The sequence below is a fragment of the Cervus elaphus genome, chromosome 23 (assembly GCF_910594005.1).
Source record: "Cervus elaphus chromosome 23, mCerEla1.1, whole genome shotgun sequence".
In the NCBI taxonomy this organism is placed as follows: Eukaryota; Metazoa; Chordata; class Mammalia; order Artiodactyla; family Cervidae; genus Cervus; species Cervus elaphus.
In genome coordinates, this window is record NC_057837.1 from 27,684,065 (window position 1) to 27,699,555 (window position 15,491).

The following is a 15,491-nucleotide window of genomic DNA, read 5'->3' on the forward strand; positions in this document are numbered from 1 at the left end:
AAATAGCTTTGATTAGACAGACCTTTTTGATGGATACTGATGTTTATATTTAAGTGGACTCTGTGACTATATCATCATCTCCACCGCCTCTCAAACAACTCCTTTCTGGGATACAGACTCTCAGGGATGTCCCAGACTTAACTGAGATTAACAGGTCACATCAAGGAAAAAGATGAGGATGCTAACTAAACTTATTGTGGGGTAGTCATTTTGCAGTATGTACATAAATTATCATTATGTTGTACACCTGAGACAGTTACAATGTTATACGTCCATTATTTCTCAATTTAAAAAAATTAAAATACATTATTAAAAAGAAAAGAGAAAAATAGAAGCAGCTATCCAGCACATGTGGAAGCAAGTCACCCTCTCACTGGGCAGGGCTAGGCTCCTTGGCACCTTCTTTGTCCTGAAGAAGCAGTGAGGTGTGGGCACCCCACACACAGCTCCCACCGGGCCAGGTGCTTCTTACCAAAGTGCAAAGGATTTGTTGTTCTACTGACTCTGTGTATCGAGATCAGGTGAGCAAATGGGAGCCAGGGCAATCTGGCAGATCACCCTTGTAAATAGGATGTTACTGCGCCATGGCCAATGCCTGTTCCCATGACTGTTGACTCTGGCAGCCTCCCTGAATTGTTGCAGTAGACAGTAAAGCCAATGAAGCCAAAACTATTTACCGAAAAGGGTCACTGACTTCTAACCTAGAACAGAAATCCCCAGAAGGGCAGAGAGAGTTTGGAAATAAGTCAGTTACAAAAAGAAAAGTACTGTATGCTTCCTCCTGTATGAGGAAGCTGGAATAGTCAAATTCTTAGTGATAAAAGGAAGAGTACTGGTACCATGGGTTGGAGGGGAGCGGGTAAATGGGAAGTTGGAATTTAGTTTGTATAAGGTATAGTTTGGGCCGAGGCAGAAAAGAAAGAGAGACGACCTCAGCGGAGGTAGGTTACCTTTATTCAGGCAAGGAGGGGTGACAGTCGGCCTAATGACCAGACTGAGCCCAAGAGGGATCAGGGAGGCTTCATATTTAAAGGGAGGTTTGTGTAAGCGATAAGGGTTAGTCAGGTGGGATGTTTTGGGTATTCTTTAGTTGAGATGGCATTTGTAGTTGAAAAGGGGGTGGGAGGTTTTGGGCAGGGGGTGATAAGTCCCAGGTAGATGCAACCGGCCCGGAGCATCTGGGCGGGACCTAAAGTTCGGTTTTGTTTTCTCCAAAGTTAGATGATTCAGCAAGGGCCTTTGAGACAGTTGTTTTCTTTTCTAGGCCCAAAGACTCCTTCATTCCAGGCCCTGAAATCATAAAAAATAGGGAAAAGGGCGCCGTATCTCTCTGACTACTTCCTGCTAGACAGGGGCGATGGTTCTGTGTCTGGAAAGAAGGATCGTCCTAGGGCCCAGGGTCTCCTTTTCCTGAGGTTGGGGTGAGGCTCTCGAGAAGAAGAATGGTCTTGACCTGGTCTCGAGAGATGGCCCAAATCCGTTCTTGGAGAAAGCTTTGAAAGAGACTAAAGAGACAGGGTCCAAATAAGAGGAATAAAATGATAAGTAGCAATGGTCCCAAGAAAGGGAGCAGCCAAGGGAAGGCCTGTTGGAACAGGTTTTGGGGAGTGTAAAGGTTTTGTAACTCTTTCCTGCAGCGTTTAATTCTGTCTCTAGGTTCTTTGACTCGGCCCTGGACTATGCCCGTTTCATTAACAAGATAGCAGCAGTCCTCTCCCAGGAAAAGGCAGATCCCTCCCGTTTCTGCGGTGAGAAGGTCCAGGGCTCGCCTATTTTGTAGGGCGAGCTAATGAGTTAATTTGTCTTTAGACCGAAATGAAGGACTCCAATACCTGCTCCATATCCTCATTAAGTTCTTGGGACAGCTTGTAGTAGAAATGGGCCGAGGTCGAGATGCCTCCAATCCCAGCGCCTAGGGCTGCTGCTCTGCCGGTCCCAATCAGGAGGGAGGTTATGACAGCTCTTTTTTTCCTGTGGGAAAGTTCCCCTTGGGGGTAGACTATTTGTTCTACCTCTTCTTTGAGGAATGTTAGACCTAGGGTCAGGAAGACCAAGATGCAAGGTCCGGGGAGGGGGGGAGGGGAGGTTCAAGGGGAAGACATGAATATGCATAGGTCCCACAGAGAATGAAGATTCCCAGGTTGGTGCAATTATTTGTGCTGTTCCAGAGAACCCAAGTGGAACAGAAGGAGGGAGCAGAGTTTGTAAAACCAGTGTAGTTGGGACTAGAATAGTTTATACAGGTTAGTTTTAAAGAGGCTGAGAGTAGGACCTTGTCAGAGACTGGCCCAATGAGTTGTGTAGTGTTTTGTTGGGAAGGGGAGGTATAGTTGCCCTGTGACAGTCAGGTTGAGGGTAAGAGAATTGCTGTGTGTAGTGAGGGAGACAGTGACGTGCATATCCAACCCTGGGGTGTGTGTTGTGTGTACTGGAAGAATTGGAAAGAAGAGTTGAGAAGGCGGGTTAGGTGTTGGTTGCCGGAGGGAGGTTTTAGGAGAAGCCATAATTGAGAAAGGAGGTCTAGGCATTTATAAGGCTCAGGGGTTGCCTGTAACCACGAAATTACATTCTTTATGACTTGTTCTTGTTTCTTTTCCTGATTTTGATCTAGTACCCCGCCCCCATCTGCGTACCCCCAGTGGGTAATGAGATAGAGACATATGTTTCTTCCATTTGGCTCATGGCAGTTGCTCACGAAACTCCCTCTCTTTAACAGTGAGAAGGGATTTGGACTTCCCACCCCACCAAGGTTCATGGTGCATGGTCTTGGAGCCATATTATAACATGAGGAATGAACATAGGAATAAATGTCTGAGCAGGGGCAGGGAGTGGCCAGAAGGCTGGGGAGTGCTGCAAGGATAAGGAACAGGGGAGTCATGGGTCTGTTAGTTAGGCAGTGTGGAGGAAATAGCACCCTAGGTGTAGAACACAGCTAACAATGTAGGCGATACCGACGAAGAGACAAAGGATAGGTGACCAGTCCTGAGGGGAGACAGTTACTAGGCCTATAGCAAGGACTAAGATTAAGAGTGCAGTTATAGTTAGAGAGACAGGGAGAGGCCAGTCAGGGCGAGGGGCGGAAGGCCCCAAGTTGGTGGTTGCTTGAATCTGAGGAGGAACAGTGTTCATTAGGAGTAAAATGATGTAGAGAATGAGAGTAAAGAAATCAATTTTGTCTGGACTTAAGCTGTAGAAGGTTCCCTGGAGCCACAGTTGAGACATCAGTGTGGTCAGTTCTTTGAAGAAGGTTCCTGAATGGGTGCTGGTCCAGAGATCTTGTAGTAGTTGGGTCAGGAACAGTTGTAGGTTGAAGAGTGTCCAGGTCATTCAGTGTCTTCTTGGATGGTCGACAGAGGTTGTTGCCAGGTGATTTTTAAAGAGGTGAGCCCTGTGAGGGAGACCTGATACAGGCCAGTTAAGGAAGGCAGCACAGGATTGGAGGTGACCCGTTTTAGGCGAGAGAGGTGTACCCAGGAGATGACCTTCTCGAGTTTAGCTGCAGTTGGGGTAAGGAGGATGATTTTGAATGGTCCCTGCCACTTTGGAGTTAGGTCACCCTGGGGATTATGAGACAGTAGACCATGTCCCCAGTTTGTAAAGGGGGCAAGGAGGCTTGGGGGTCAGGGACAGGCAAGTTGTGGCTGACGTATTTCCAGAGGGCATTGCGGAGTTCCGCCAGCAGAGGGAAGTGTAGGAAGCTTGGTATGGAAGGAGGTTCAGGGGGTAGTCCAGGAGGGAGCATGGGCCTTCCAACATCACCTCAAAAGGGCTAAGCCCCAGGGGCTTTCTGAGCAAAGCCCGCACTTTGAGGAGGACAATCAGCAAAAGTTTAGTCCAATCCAGATTTACCTCGAGGATTAGTTTGGTAAGAGTTTCTTTGATTATTCTATTCATCCTTTCTACCTTTCCTGAGGACTGGGGATGATATGACATGTGAAATTTCCAGGGTATCTGTAAGATTTGGAGAAGTTGTTGGGTGACCTTGGATGTAAATTCCGGGCCATTATCAGACTGTATGGATGAAGGTAGGCCAAACCTGGGGATAATTTCTGTGAAGAGGATTTGGGCCACAGTGTGGGCTCTCTTGTTTGTAGTGGGAAATGCTTCTACCCATCCCAAAAAGGTGTCCACAAGGACCAGGAGGTATCTGACTCTCCAAAGCGGGGGCATATGAGTAAAGTCTGTCTCCCAATCCTGTGCTGGTAGGCTGCCTCACATTTGATGGGTTGGAAAGGATATAGGTTTAAGGTTGGAATTGGGGTTAGTATGTTGACATGTCTGATAGGAGCAGGTAAGTTTATCTAAATATTGTTGGTCAGCAGTGGATATGGGGAAGTGGTTACAGAGGAACTGTTGGAGTGTCTTGGACGAGGGATGAAAGAGTGAGTGTAGATAAGAGAGGATTTCTCTGGTGGTGGGAAGATCGGATGGAGTCAGGGCTAAGATGACAGGGGACTGGAGAGAGGGATGGGATAGGGCTATCTCCTTTGCCTTCTGGTCTGCAGCATTGTTGTAGGCTGATATGAGACTTCCCTTTTGATGTCCCCTGCAGTGGAGGATGGCGGCTTTGTTTGGTAAGAGTGCTGCCTCTAGAAGTTTGTGGATCAGGTCTGAATTAATAACGGGGATCCCTTGGGTTAGGAAACCTCTTTTTCTCCATACTAGGACGTTTGAGTGAAGTATGTTATGGGCATATTTGGAGTCTGTGTGGATGTTAACCCTTAGTTTTTTAGACAGAGACAAAGCCCTGGTGAGAGCTATCAGTTCTGCCTGTTGGGAGGTGGTGTGAGATGGCAGAGGTGAAACTTCAATTGTGTGGGTCCCGTGATTGTGACAAAGGTTCCCCTGGATGACGGCATATCCTGCCACGAAGGGTGGGGATTTTTGAGAGCTACCATCAACGAACCAATGTGGGGTGTCTGGGTCTAGAATGGGCTGATCTGTTAAATGTTGGAAGGGGTTTGGGGTAAGATCTACTGTTAGGCTGCAGCTATGTAGGAGGGGATCTGTTGTAGAGGACATGGGTAATAAGCTGGCGGGGTTAAGAGGAGAGCAGGGGGAGAATGAGCGTTGAGGGTTGAGGATAAAGGCATGTAGGAACTATACCCTGAAAGGGGGAAGGGAGAGGAAAGCCCGATGTGATAGTAAGTCTCAGAAGGTGTGTGAACAGACTGTTCAAGGGGCATGCCTAGAGAGTTCATTTGCTTCAGGTACGAGGGCTGTGATAGCAGCCATGGTCTGTATACAGGGAGGCCACCCCCTTGGTCACCATGTCCAGCTGTTTTGATAGATTGGCTATGGGAGCCCAGGTGTCTCCAGCCCGCTGACATAGAAGCCCCACGGCCTGTCCTTGGTTGGAATGTGCAAAGAGAAAAATGGTCTGGTGTGATCTGGCAGGTGAAGAGTTGACACTCAGAGGAGGCTCTGGGTGAGCTGATAAATAGGATTGGCCAGCAAGGAGGGATTAAAGAGGGGCTCATCCAGACATCCTTTAGTTGCCTCATAGAGAGGCTTTGCAATGAGGGAGAAGTTAGGGATACAGAAAAAGTTTAGGAGACGGAGGATAGACAGGAGTTCCCTTTTTGGTTTTGGAAGTGGACAGTTAATTAAGGGCTGGATTCTATCTGGGGAAATAGTTCTTTGTTGGTGAGATATAGAAAGCCCCAGGCAGGTGACGTTTGTCTGTACTACTTTGACCTTGGATCAGGACACCCAATAACCCCAGGATCCCAGGGCCCCAAGGAGTTTGGCAGTATGTTGGAGGCAGAATTTTCAGGTTGGGCTACAAAGGAGAAGGTTATTTATGTATTGGAGGAGATGACTCGGGGCTAGGTCAAGTGTCTGTTGGTCCTTTTGTAAAGCCTGTTCAAAAAAGTGGGGGCTATCTCTGAACCCCTGGGGGAGAACTGTCCATGTTAGTTGTTGGGAAACATGAGTCTCAGGGTCTTGCCAGGTGAAGACAAAAAGGGGTTGGGAGAGGGGGTGGAGGGGGATGGTGAAAAAGGCAGACAGAAGGATGTAAGGGTTAGGGACTACTAGGAATGTCGGCGTGATGACCTCATTGATATTTTGCAGATCTTGGACCAGTCTCCAAGAGTTTGGTCCCTTTCTTACTGCCAGAATAGTGGTGTTGTGTGGTGAATGGGTAGGAATTAAGATAGAGGCTTGAAGAAGACGGTCTATGATAGGCTTATGTCCCTTGTGGGCCTCTGAGGTGAGAGAGTACTGTTGTTGGGTGATTATAGTTGAGGGGTCCTTTAGGGTAATGTGGACTGGGGGATGATGTTTGGCTATGGGGTGGGTGATCAGTGTCTCAGACTTGGGGGTCTAAGGTGGGTAGATCCAAGGGAAGGTCAGGGGTGAGGGATAGGGACAGTCCAGGTGCCATCTGCATGAAGAATATAGAGACTGTATCCAGGGGGGTATGGTAATAAAGACCCCCAATTTGGATAACAAATCTCTCCCTAGGAGTGCCACTGGGCACTGAGGCATACGAGGAATGAGTGTATGAGGGTCGATTTTCCAAATTGATAGAGTAATGGAGGGCTGATTTTTTACCTTAAGGGAACTCCAGAGACCCCCTTGATTGTGAGTTCTGAGTGTTGAGTTCGGCCAGGGTAGGAAGTTAAGAGAGAGAAAGCAGCTCCAGTGGCTACTATAAAGGAAGTCTTTTTCCCGGCCACTACCCCATCCACCCTAAGTTCCAAGCTTGTGTTAAGGACATGGGCCAGGGGGCTGGAATCCAGGCCCCGTCACTGGAACAGCTCGCGTAGGGTTGGGCTGGGGTTCTGGGAGAGAAGTGGGGATCTCCCCAGGGGTGCCAGGGCATCCCTGTGGACATTCCACTCTTCAGGTCTGGGAGGTGGGGACCTCCCCAGGCGTGTCAGGGCGTCCCTGGGGACAGTCCATCTTCCACTGTCCCCACTGACCACAGGTTGGGCATGTTTTTGTGTGGGGCTGCGGGTTCGGGCATGCCTTTGCCCAGTGTCCTGACTGGTTGCATCGGAAGCAGGGTCCGGGGTGGGTCTTAAGCCCCAGTCTGGGATGACTTGGGCTGGGCCGATCTCTTCCCTTAATTGCTGCTGCCAAAAAGGCATATTTAGCTTTTCTCTCATGGTCTTTTTCTCTCTTAGCCTCCTCCTCTCCATTATTGAACACCTTGAAGGCTACTTCTAGAAGTCTCTTTCCGGGGGGCCTCAGGGCCCTTCTCTAGTTGTCGAAGCTTGCATCTAATGTCAGGGGCGGACTGGCTGATGAACTGAACTTGAAGGTAGAGTAACCCAGCAGGGGTAGTGATATCTAGGTTGGTATACTTCTGGACTGCCTCTGTGAAGCCTGCCAAGAATAAGGCTGGATTTTCGTCTGCCTCTTGGGTGATTTCCCTGACTTTATCATAATTGACATGGATATGAGTATTTTTCTGCATTCCTCCTAGAAGGCAGGTAATCATATGATTGAGTCTCCTGATACCTGGGTCACTGGGCTGGTACGTCCAATGGGGATCTAATTGAGGCACTGACTCATCAGCAACTGGGCTATCCCAGTCTTGGTTATGTAAGTGATTGGCATGGGCTTTTGCCGCTTGCCAGATACGGTCTTTTTCATCTAGGGTGAGAGTGGCATTTAGGATACAATATATACATCACTCCATGTGAGGTTATAGGCCTGGGAGAGTCTCAGGAATTCTTTTCTGTATCTGGTAGGATTTTCAGAAAATGATCCTAACTTTTCTTCTATCTGGCTCATGTCTGACAATGAAAATGGCACATGGACTCGGGTGGGGCCTTCTGGTCCTGCCACCTCTCTCAGGGGAAACATGTGTTGGCTATGTGACCATAGCCATAGCCATAGCCATAGGGGGGGAGGAGAGGAGGGGAGGGGGAGTCGGGGAGATGGGGAAGCGGGGTCGAGGGGGAGTCAGGAGAGGTTTCAGGGCCAGTAGGTGAGTTGGATGAAGGGGAAGGAGAGGGGTGGCGGGGTGGCGGGTAGGGAGGGGGCTCATCCCACAGGGTCAAACTCCGGGAGTGCGGAAGGTCGAGATGGGCAATTAGTTGAAGAAGAGCCCTTTTGCTTGGGAGGCAAGGTGCATAGAAGGACCTCGTGGGTGGAGCAGGCCTGGCATAGGGAGGGCCTGCTCCGAAGGGCCCTTAAAAGGCTTGGGCATATGGGACCTCCGACCACTTGCCATTTCGTTTAAGGAAGTCGGTGAGATTTTGAAGAATGTTAAAGTCAAATGTGCCAAATTCAAGCCAGTGGTCTTGATTGTCTAATTGGTATTGAGGCCAGATCTGTATACAGGGTTGTTTTAAGCGGTTAGCTTTGAGTTCAGTGAGTGAGAGCGGTTTGAGATTTTTGAGAACACAGGCCAGAGGGGAATCTTTTGGGACAGATTGGCCAGACCCCATAATTGAAAGGCAAGCAGAGGCTCCTATTGGGAGTTCACCCGTCATCACAATAGGAGTTATGAGAAGAGAGCTCTGTGTCGAGGTGGAGCGTCCCCCACCGTCGCCTACAGAGTGGCCCTAGGCCGGGGGTCCCCGGGACCCAAAGAGGACTGGGTTCTAGGGCGCCTCTAGAACACCGTTCAGACCTCACCTTAATCTAGGGGCCGGCTTGAGTGGAGTGTTGCATGTAGAGCGGTCAAATGGCAAGAGTTCCCTGTTCTGGGAGAGAGAGAGAGAGAGAAAGGGGATAGAGCCGGAGGCCTGGAGGTATGCAAAGCACCAATAAAACCTTAGGACAAGGCTTGCAGGGCTCACGAAGGCACTAAGCGTCCCGTCCCAGAGGGGAACTTATGAGCCCTGGCAGAAAGTGAGCTCAGGGGCGGGTGTTCACGCTCCCAGACTCCGGGAAAAGGGAAAACAATGAGATGGGTGGGGGGGAGGGTGAGGGAGAGTGAAACGAGTGCCTCGCCCTCTCCCAGGTTTCAGCACCAAGAATGTAAGGAGGGCCGAGGCAGAAAAGAAGGAGAGACGACCTCAACGGAGGTAGGTCACCTTTGTTCAGGCAAGGAGGGACAACAGTCGGCCTAACGACCAGGCTGAGCCAGAGAGGGATCAGGGAGGCTTCATATTTAAAGGGAGGTTTGTGGAAGCGTTAAGGGAAACGTTAGTCAGCCAGGATATTTTGGGTATTCTTTAGTTGAGATGGCATTTGTAGTTGAACAGGGGGTGGGAGGTTTTGGGCAGCGGGTGATAAGTCCCAGGTAGATGCAGCCGGCCCGGAGCATCAGAGCATGACCTAAAGTTCAGTTTTATTTTCTCCGAAGTTAGATGATTCAACAAGGGCCTTTGAGACAGTTGTTTTCTTTTCTAGACCCAAAGACTCCTTCAGTTTGTAAGATGAAGAGAGTTCTGGAGATGGATGGCAAAAATGGTTACATAACCTTGTAAGTGTTCTTTTTTTTTTTTTTTTTTTTTAATTTTTTTATTAGTTGGAGGCTAATTACTTCACAACATTTCAGTGGGTTTTGTCATACATTGATATGAATCAGCCATAGATTTACACTTATTCCCCATCCCGATCGCCCCTCCCACCTCCCTCTTCACCCGACTCCTCTGGGTCTTCCCAGTGCACCAGGCCCGAGCACTTGTCTCATGCATCCCACCTGGGCTGGTGATCTGTTTCACCATAGATAGTATACATGCTGTTCTTTTGAAACATCCCACCCTCACATTCTCCCACAGAGTTCAAAAGTCTGTTCTGTATTTCTGTGTCTCTTTTTCTGTTTTGCATTTAGGGTTATCATTACCATCTTTCTAAATTCCATATATATGTGTTAGTATGCTGTAATGTTCTTTATCTTTCTGGCTTACTTCACTCTGTATAATGGGCTCCAGTTTCATCCATCTCATTAGGACTGATTCAAATGAATTCTTTTTGACAGCTGAGTAATATTCCATGGTGTATATGTACCACAGCTTCCTTATCCATTCATCTGCTGATGGGCATCTAGGTTGCTTCCATGTCCTGGCTATTATAAACAGTGCTGCAATGAACATTGGGGTGCACGTGTCTCTTTCAGATCTGGTTTCCTCAGTGTGTATGCCCAAAAGTGGGATTGCTGGGTCATATGGCAGTTCTATTTCCAGTTTTTTAAGGAATCTCCACACTGTTTTCCATAGTGGCTGTACTAGTTTGCATTCCCACCAACAGTGTAAGAGGGTTCCCTTTTCTCCACACCCTCTCCAGCATTTATTGCTTGTAGTCTTTTGGATAGCAGCCATCCTGACTGGCGTGTAATGGTACCTCATTGTGGTTTTGATTTGCATTTCTCTAATAATGAGTGATGTTGAGCACCTTTTCATGTGTTTGTTAGCCATCTGTATGTCTTCTTTGGAGAAATGTCTGTTTAGTTCTTTGGCCCATTTTTTGATTGGGTCATTTATTTTTCTGGAATTGAGCTTCAGGAGTTGCTTGTATATTTTTGAGATTAATCCTTTGTCTGTTTCTTCATTTGCTATTATTTTCTCCCAATCTGACGGCTGTCTTTTCACCTTACTTATAGTTTCCTTTGTAGTGCAAAAGCTTTTAAGTTTCATTAGATCCCATTTGTTTAGTTTTGCTTTTATTTCCAATATTCTGGGAGGTGGGTCATAGAGGATCTTGCTGTGATTTATGTCAGAGAGTGTTTTGCCTATGTTCTCCTCTAGGAGTTTTATAGTTTCTGGTCTTACATTTAGATCTTTAATCCATTTTGAGTTTATTTTTGTGTATGGTGTTAGAAAGTGTTCTAGTTTCATTCTTTTACAAGTGGTTGACCAGTTTTCCCAGCACCACTTGTTAAAGAGGTTGTCTTTTTTCCATTGTATATCCTTGCCTCCTTTGTCAAAGATAAGGTGTCCACAGGTTCGTGGATTTATCTCTGGGCTTTCTATTCTGTTCCATTGATCTATATTTCTGTCTTTGTGCCAGTACCATACTGTCTTGATGACTGTGGCTTTGTAGTAGAGTCTGAAGTCAGGCAGGTTGATTCCTCCAGTTCCATTCTTCTTTCTCAAGATTACTTTGGCTATTCGAGGTTTTTTGTATTTCCATACAAATTGTGAAATTCTTTGGTCTAGTTCTGTGAAAAATACCGTTGGTAGCTTGATAGGGATTGCATTGAATCTATAGATTGCTTTGGGTAGAATAGCCATTTTGACAATATTGATTCTTCCAATCCATGAACACGGTATGTTTCTCCATCTGTTTGTGTCCTCTTTGATTTCTTTCATCAGTGTTTTATAGTTTTCTATGTATAGGTCTTTTGTTTCTTTAGGTAGATATACTCCTAAGTATTTTATTCTTTTTGTTGCAATGGTGAATGGTATTGTTTCCTTAATTTCTCTTTCTGTTTTTTCATTGTTAGTATATAGGAATGCAAGGGATTTCTGTGTGTTAATTTTATATCCTGCAACTTTACTATATTCATTGATTAGTTCTAGTAATTTTCTGGTAGAGTCTTTAGGGTTTTCTATGTAGAGGATCATGTCATCTGCAAACAGTGAGAGTTTCACTTCTTCTTTTCCTATCTGGATTCCTTTTACTTCTTTTTCTGCTCTGATTGCTGTGGCCAAAACTTCCAACACTATGTTGAACAGTAGTGGTGACAGTGGGCACCCTTGTCTTGTTCCTGATTTCAGGGGGAATGCTTTCAATTTTTCACCATTGAGGGTGATGCTTGCTGTGGGTTTGTCATATATGGCTTTTATAATGTTGAGGTATGTTCCTTCTATTCCTGCTTTTTGGAGAGTTTTAATCATAAATGAGTGTTGAATTTTGTCAAAGGCTTTCTCTGCATCTATTGAGATAATCATATGGTTTTTATCTTTCAATTTGTTAATGTGGTGTATTACGTTGATTGATTTGCGGATATTGAAGAATCCTTGCATTCCTGGGATAAAGCCCACTTGGTCGTGGTGTATGATTTTTTTAATATGTTGTTGGATTCTGTTTGCTAGAATTTTGTTAAGGATTTTTGCATCTATGTTCATCAGTGATATTGGCCTGTAGTTTTCTTTTTTTGTGGCATCTTTGTCTGGTTTTGGAATTAGGGTGATGGTGGCCTCATAGAATGAGTTTGGAAGTTTACCTTCTTCTGCAATTTTCTGGAAGAGTTTGAGTAAGGTAGGTGTTAGCTCTTCTCTAAATTTTTGGTAGAATTCAGCTGTGAAGCCATCTGGTCCTGGGCTTTTGTTTGCTGGAAGATTTTTGATTACACTTTCGATTTCCTTGCCTGTGATGGGTCTGTTAAGATCTTCTATTTCTTCCTGGTTCAGTTTTGGAAAGTTATACTTTTCTAAGAATTTGTCCATTTCATCCAAGTTGTCCATTTTATTGGCATAGAGCTGCTGGTAGTAGTCTCTTATGATCCTTTGTATTTCAGTGTTGTCTGTTGTGATCTCTCCATTTTCATTTCTAATTTTGTTAATTTGGTTCTTCTCTCTTTGCTTCTTAATGAGTCTTGCTAATGGTTTGTCAATTTTGTTTATTTTTTCAAAAAACCAGCTTTTAGCTTTGTTGATTTTTGCTATGGTCTCTTTAGTTTCTTTTGCATTTATTTCTGCCCTGATTTTTAAGATTTCTTTCCTTCTGCTAACCCTGGGGTTCTTCATTTCTTCCTTCTCTAATTGCTTTAGGTGTAGAGTTAGGTTATTTATTTGGCTTTTTTCTTGTTTCTTGATGTAAGCCTGTAATGCTATGAACTTTCCCCTTAGCACTGCTTTTACAGTGTCCCATAGGTTTTGGGTTGTTGTGTTTTCATTTTCATTCATTTCTATACATATTTTGATTTCTTTTTTGATTTCTTCTATGATTTGTTGGTTATTCAGAAGTGTGTTATTTAGCCTCCATGTGTTTGAATTTTTAACAATTTTTTTCCTGTAATTGAGATCTAATCTTACTGCACTGTGGTCAGAAAAGATGACTGGAATGATTTCAATTTTTTTGAATTTTCCAAGACCAGATTTATGGCCCAGGATGTGATCTATTCTGGAGAAGGTTCCGTGTGCACTTGAGAAAAAGGTGAAGTTGATTGTTTTGGGGTGAAATGTCCTATAGATATCAATTAGGTCTAGCTGGTCCATTGTGTCATTTAAAGTTTGTGTTTCCTTGTTAATTTTCTGTGTAGTTGATCTATCCATAGTTGTGAGTGGGGTATTAAAGTCTCCCACTATTATTGTGTTACTATTAATTTCCTCTTTCATACTCGTTAGTGTTTGCCGTACATATTGCGGTGCTCCTATGTTGGGTGCATATATATTTATAATTGTTATATCTTCTTCTTGGATTGATCCTTTGATCATTATATAGTGTCCTTCTTTGTCTCTTTTCACAGCTTTTATTTGAAAGTCTATTTTATCTGATATGAGTATTGCGACTCCTGCTTTCTTTTGGTCTCCGTTTGCATGAAATATTTTTTTCCAGCCCTTCACTTTCAGTCTGTATGTGTCTCTTGTTTTGAGGTGGGTCTCTTGTAGACAGCATATATAGGGGTCTTGTTTTTGTATCCATTCAGCCAATCTTTGTCTTTTGGTTGGGGCATTCAACCCATTTACATTTAGGGTGATTATTGATAGGTGTGGTCCCGTTGCCATTTACTTTGTTGTTTTGGGTTCACGTTTATACAACCTTTCTGCATTTCCTGTCTAGAGAAGATCCTTTAGCATTTGTTGAAGAGCTGGTTTGGTAGTGCTGAATTCTCTCAGCTTTTGCTTATCTGTAAAGCTTTTGAGTTCTCCTTCATATCTGAATGAGATCCTTGCTGGATACAGTAATCTAGGTTGTAGGTTATTCTCTTTCATTACTTTCAGGACGTCCTGCCATTCCCTTCTGGCCTGGAGGGTTTCTATTGATAGATCAGCTGTTATCCTTATGGGAATCCCTTTGTGTGTTATTTGTTGTTTTTCCCTTGCTGCTTTTAATATTTGTTCTTTGTGTTTGATCTTTGTTAGTTTGATTAATATGTGTCTTGGGGTGTTTCGCCTTGGGTTTATCCTGTTTGGAACTCTCTGGGTTTCTTGGACTTGGGTGGCTATTTCCTTCCCCATTTTAGGGAAGTTTTCAGCTATTATCTCCTCGAGTATTTTCTCATGGCCTTTCTTTTTGTCTTCTTCTTCTGGAACTCCTATGATTCGAATGTTGGGGCGTTTCACATTGTCCCAGAGGTCCCTGAGGTTGTCCTCATTTCTTTTGATCCTTTTTTCTTTTTTCCTCTCTGCTTCATTTATTTCCACCATTTTATCTTCTATCTCACTTATCCTATCTTCTGCCTCCGTTATTCTACTCTTGGTTCCCTCCAAAGTGTTTTTGATCTCATTCATTGCATTATTCATTTTTAATTGACTCTTTTTTATTTCTTCTAGGTCTTTATTAAACAATTCTTGTATCTTTTCAATCTTTGTTTCCAAGCTATTTATCTGTAACTCCATTTTGTTTTCAAGATTTTGGATCATTTTTATTATCATTATTCTAAATTCTTTTTCAGGTAGATTCCCTATCTCCTCCTCTTTTGTTTGACTTGGTGGGCATTTTTCTTGTTCCTTTACCTGTTGGGTATTTCTTTGCCTTTTCATCTTGTTTAGATTGCTGTGTCTGGAGTGGACTTTCTGTATTCTGGAGGTCTGTGGTTCCTTTTTATTGTGGAGGATTTACCCAGTGGGTGGGGTTGGACGTTTGGCTTGTCAAGGTTTCCTGGTTAGGGAAGCTTGCGTCAGTGTACTGGTGCGTGGAACTTGATTTCTTCTCTTTGGAGAGCAATGGAGTGCCCAGTAATGAGTTTTGAGTTGGGTCTATGTGTTAGGTGTGACCTTGGGTAGCCTGTATGTTGACATTCAGGGCTATGTTCCTGTGTTGCTGGAGAATTTGCGTGGTATGTCTTGCTCTAAAACTTATTGGCTCTTGGGTGGTGGTTGGTTTCAGTGTAGGTATGGAGGCTTTTGGACGGTCACTTATCACTTAAAGTTCCATGTAGTCAGGAGTTTTCTGGTGTTCTCAGGTTTTGGGCTTAAGTTTCCTGCCTCTGGATTTCAGTTTTATTCTTCCTGTAGTCTCAGGACTTCTCCAACTATACAGCTCTGATAATTAAACTTCTAGGTTAATGGCGAAAAGATTCTCCCCCGTTAGGGACACCCAGAGAGGTTCACAGAGTTACATGAACAGGAGAAAAGGGAGGAGGGAGATAGAGATGAGTAGGAGGAGAAAAGGGGGGACTCAAGAGGAGAGAGACAGATCTACGCAGCTGTCTGTTCCCAGAGTGTTCTCGTATCTCAGACACCTACAAGGATTCACAGAATTGGATGGGGAAGAGAAGGGGAAAAGAGGAAATAGAGGTGTTCTGAGGTAGAAAACAGAGAGTCAAGATTGGGAGGGAATAATCTTCGGTTTAAAGATAGGGCTTCTCTTTTTTTTTTTTTTTTTTGTAAGGTTATAGTGTAGTGAAGATGAAAATGAAGAGTAGTAGAGGAGTACTAGAGGACTTTATTTATTTTTTTTTTTTAATTTTTTTATTA

General features: G+C 44.6%; 1 long non-coding RNA gene across 2 annotated transcripts in view; it reads left to right on the top strand.

Annotated features, from left to right (window-relative positions):
* The first annotated feature begins 846 nt into the window (after window positions 1–846).
* Window positions 847–15,491, top strand: part of LOC122681594 — a 42,100-nt gene continuing 27,455 nt past the window's right edge. Inside the window, exons 1-4 of one of the 2 annotated variants that reach the window (XR_006337045.1) lie at window positions 847–941; window positions 7,134–7,270; window positions 8,924–8,987; window positions 9,316–9,388. This is a non-coding gene — a long non-coding RNA (uncharacterized LOC122681594). The remainder of the gene's footprint in view (window positions 942–7,133; window positions 7,271–8,923; window positions 8,988–9,315; window positions 9,389–15,491) is intronic. The other variant, XR_006337046.1, reaches the window with a different exon arrangement.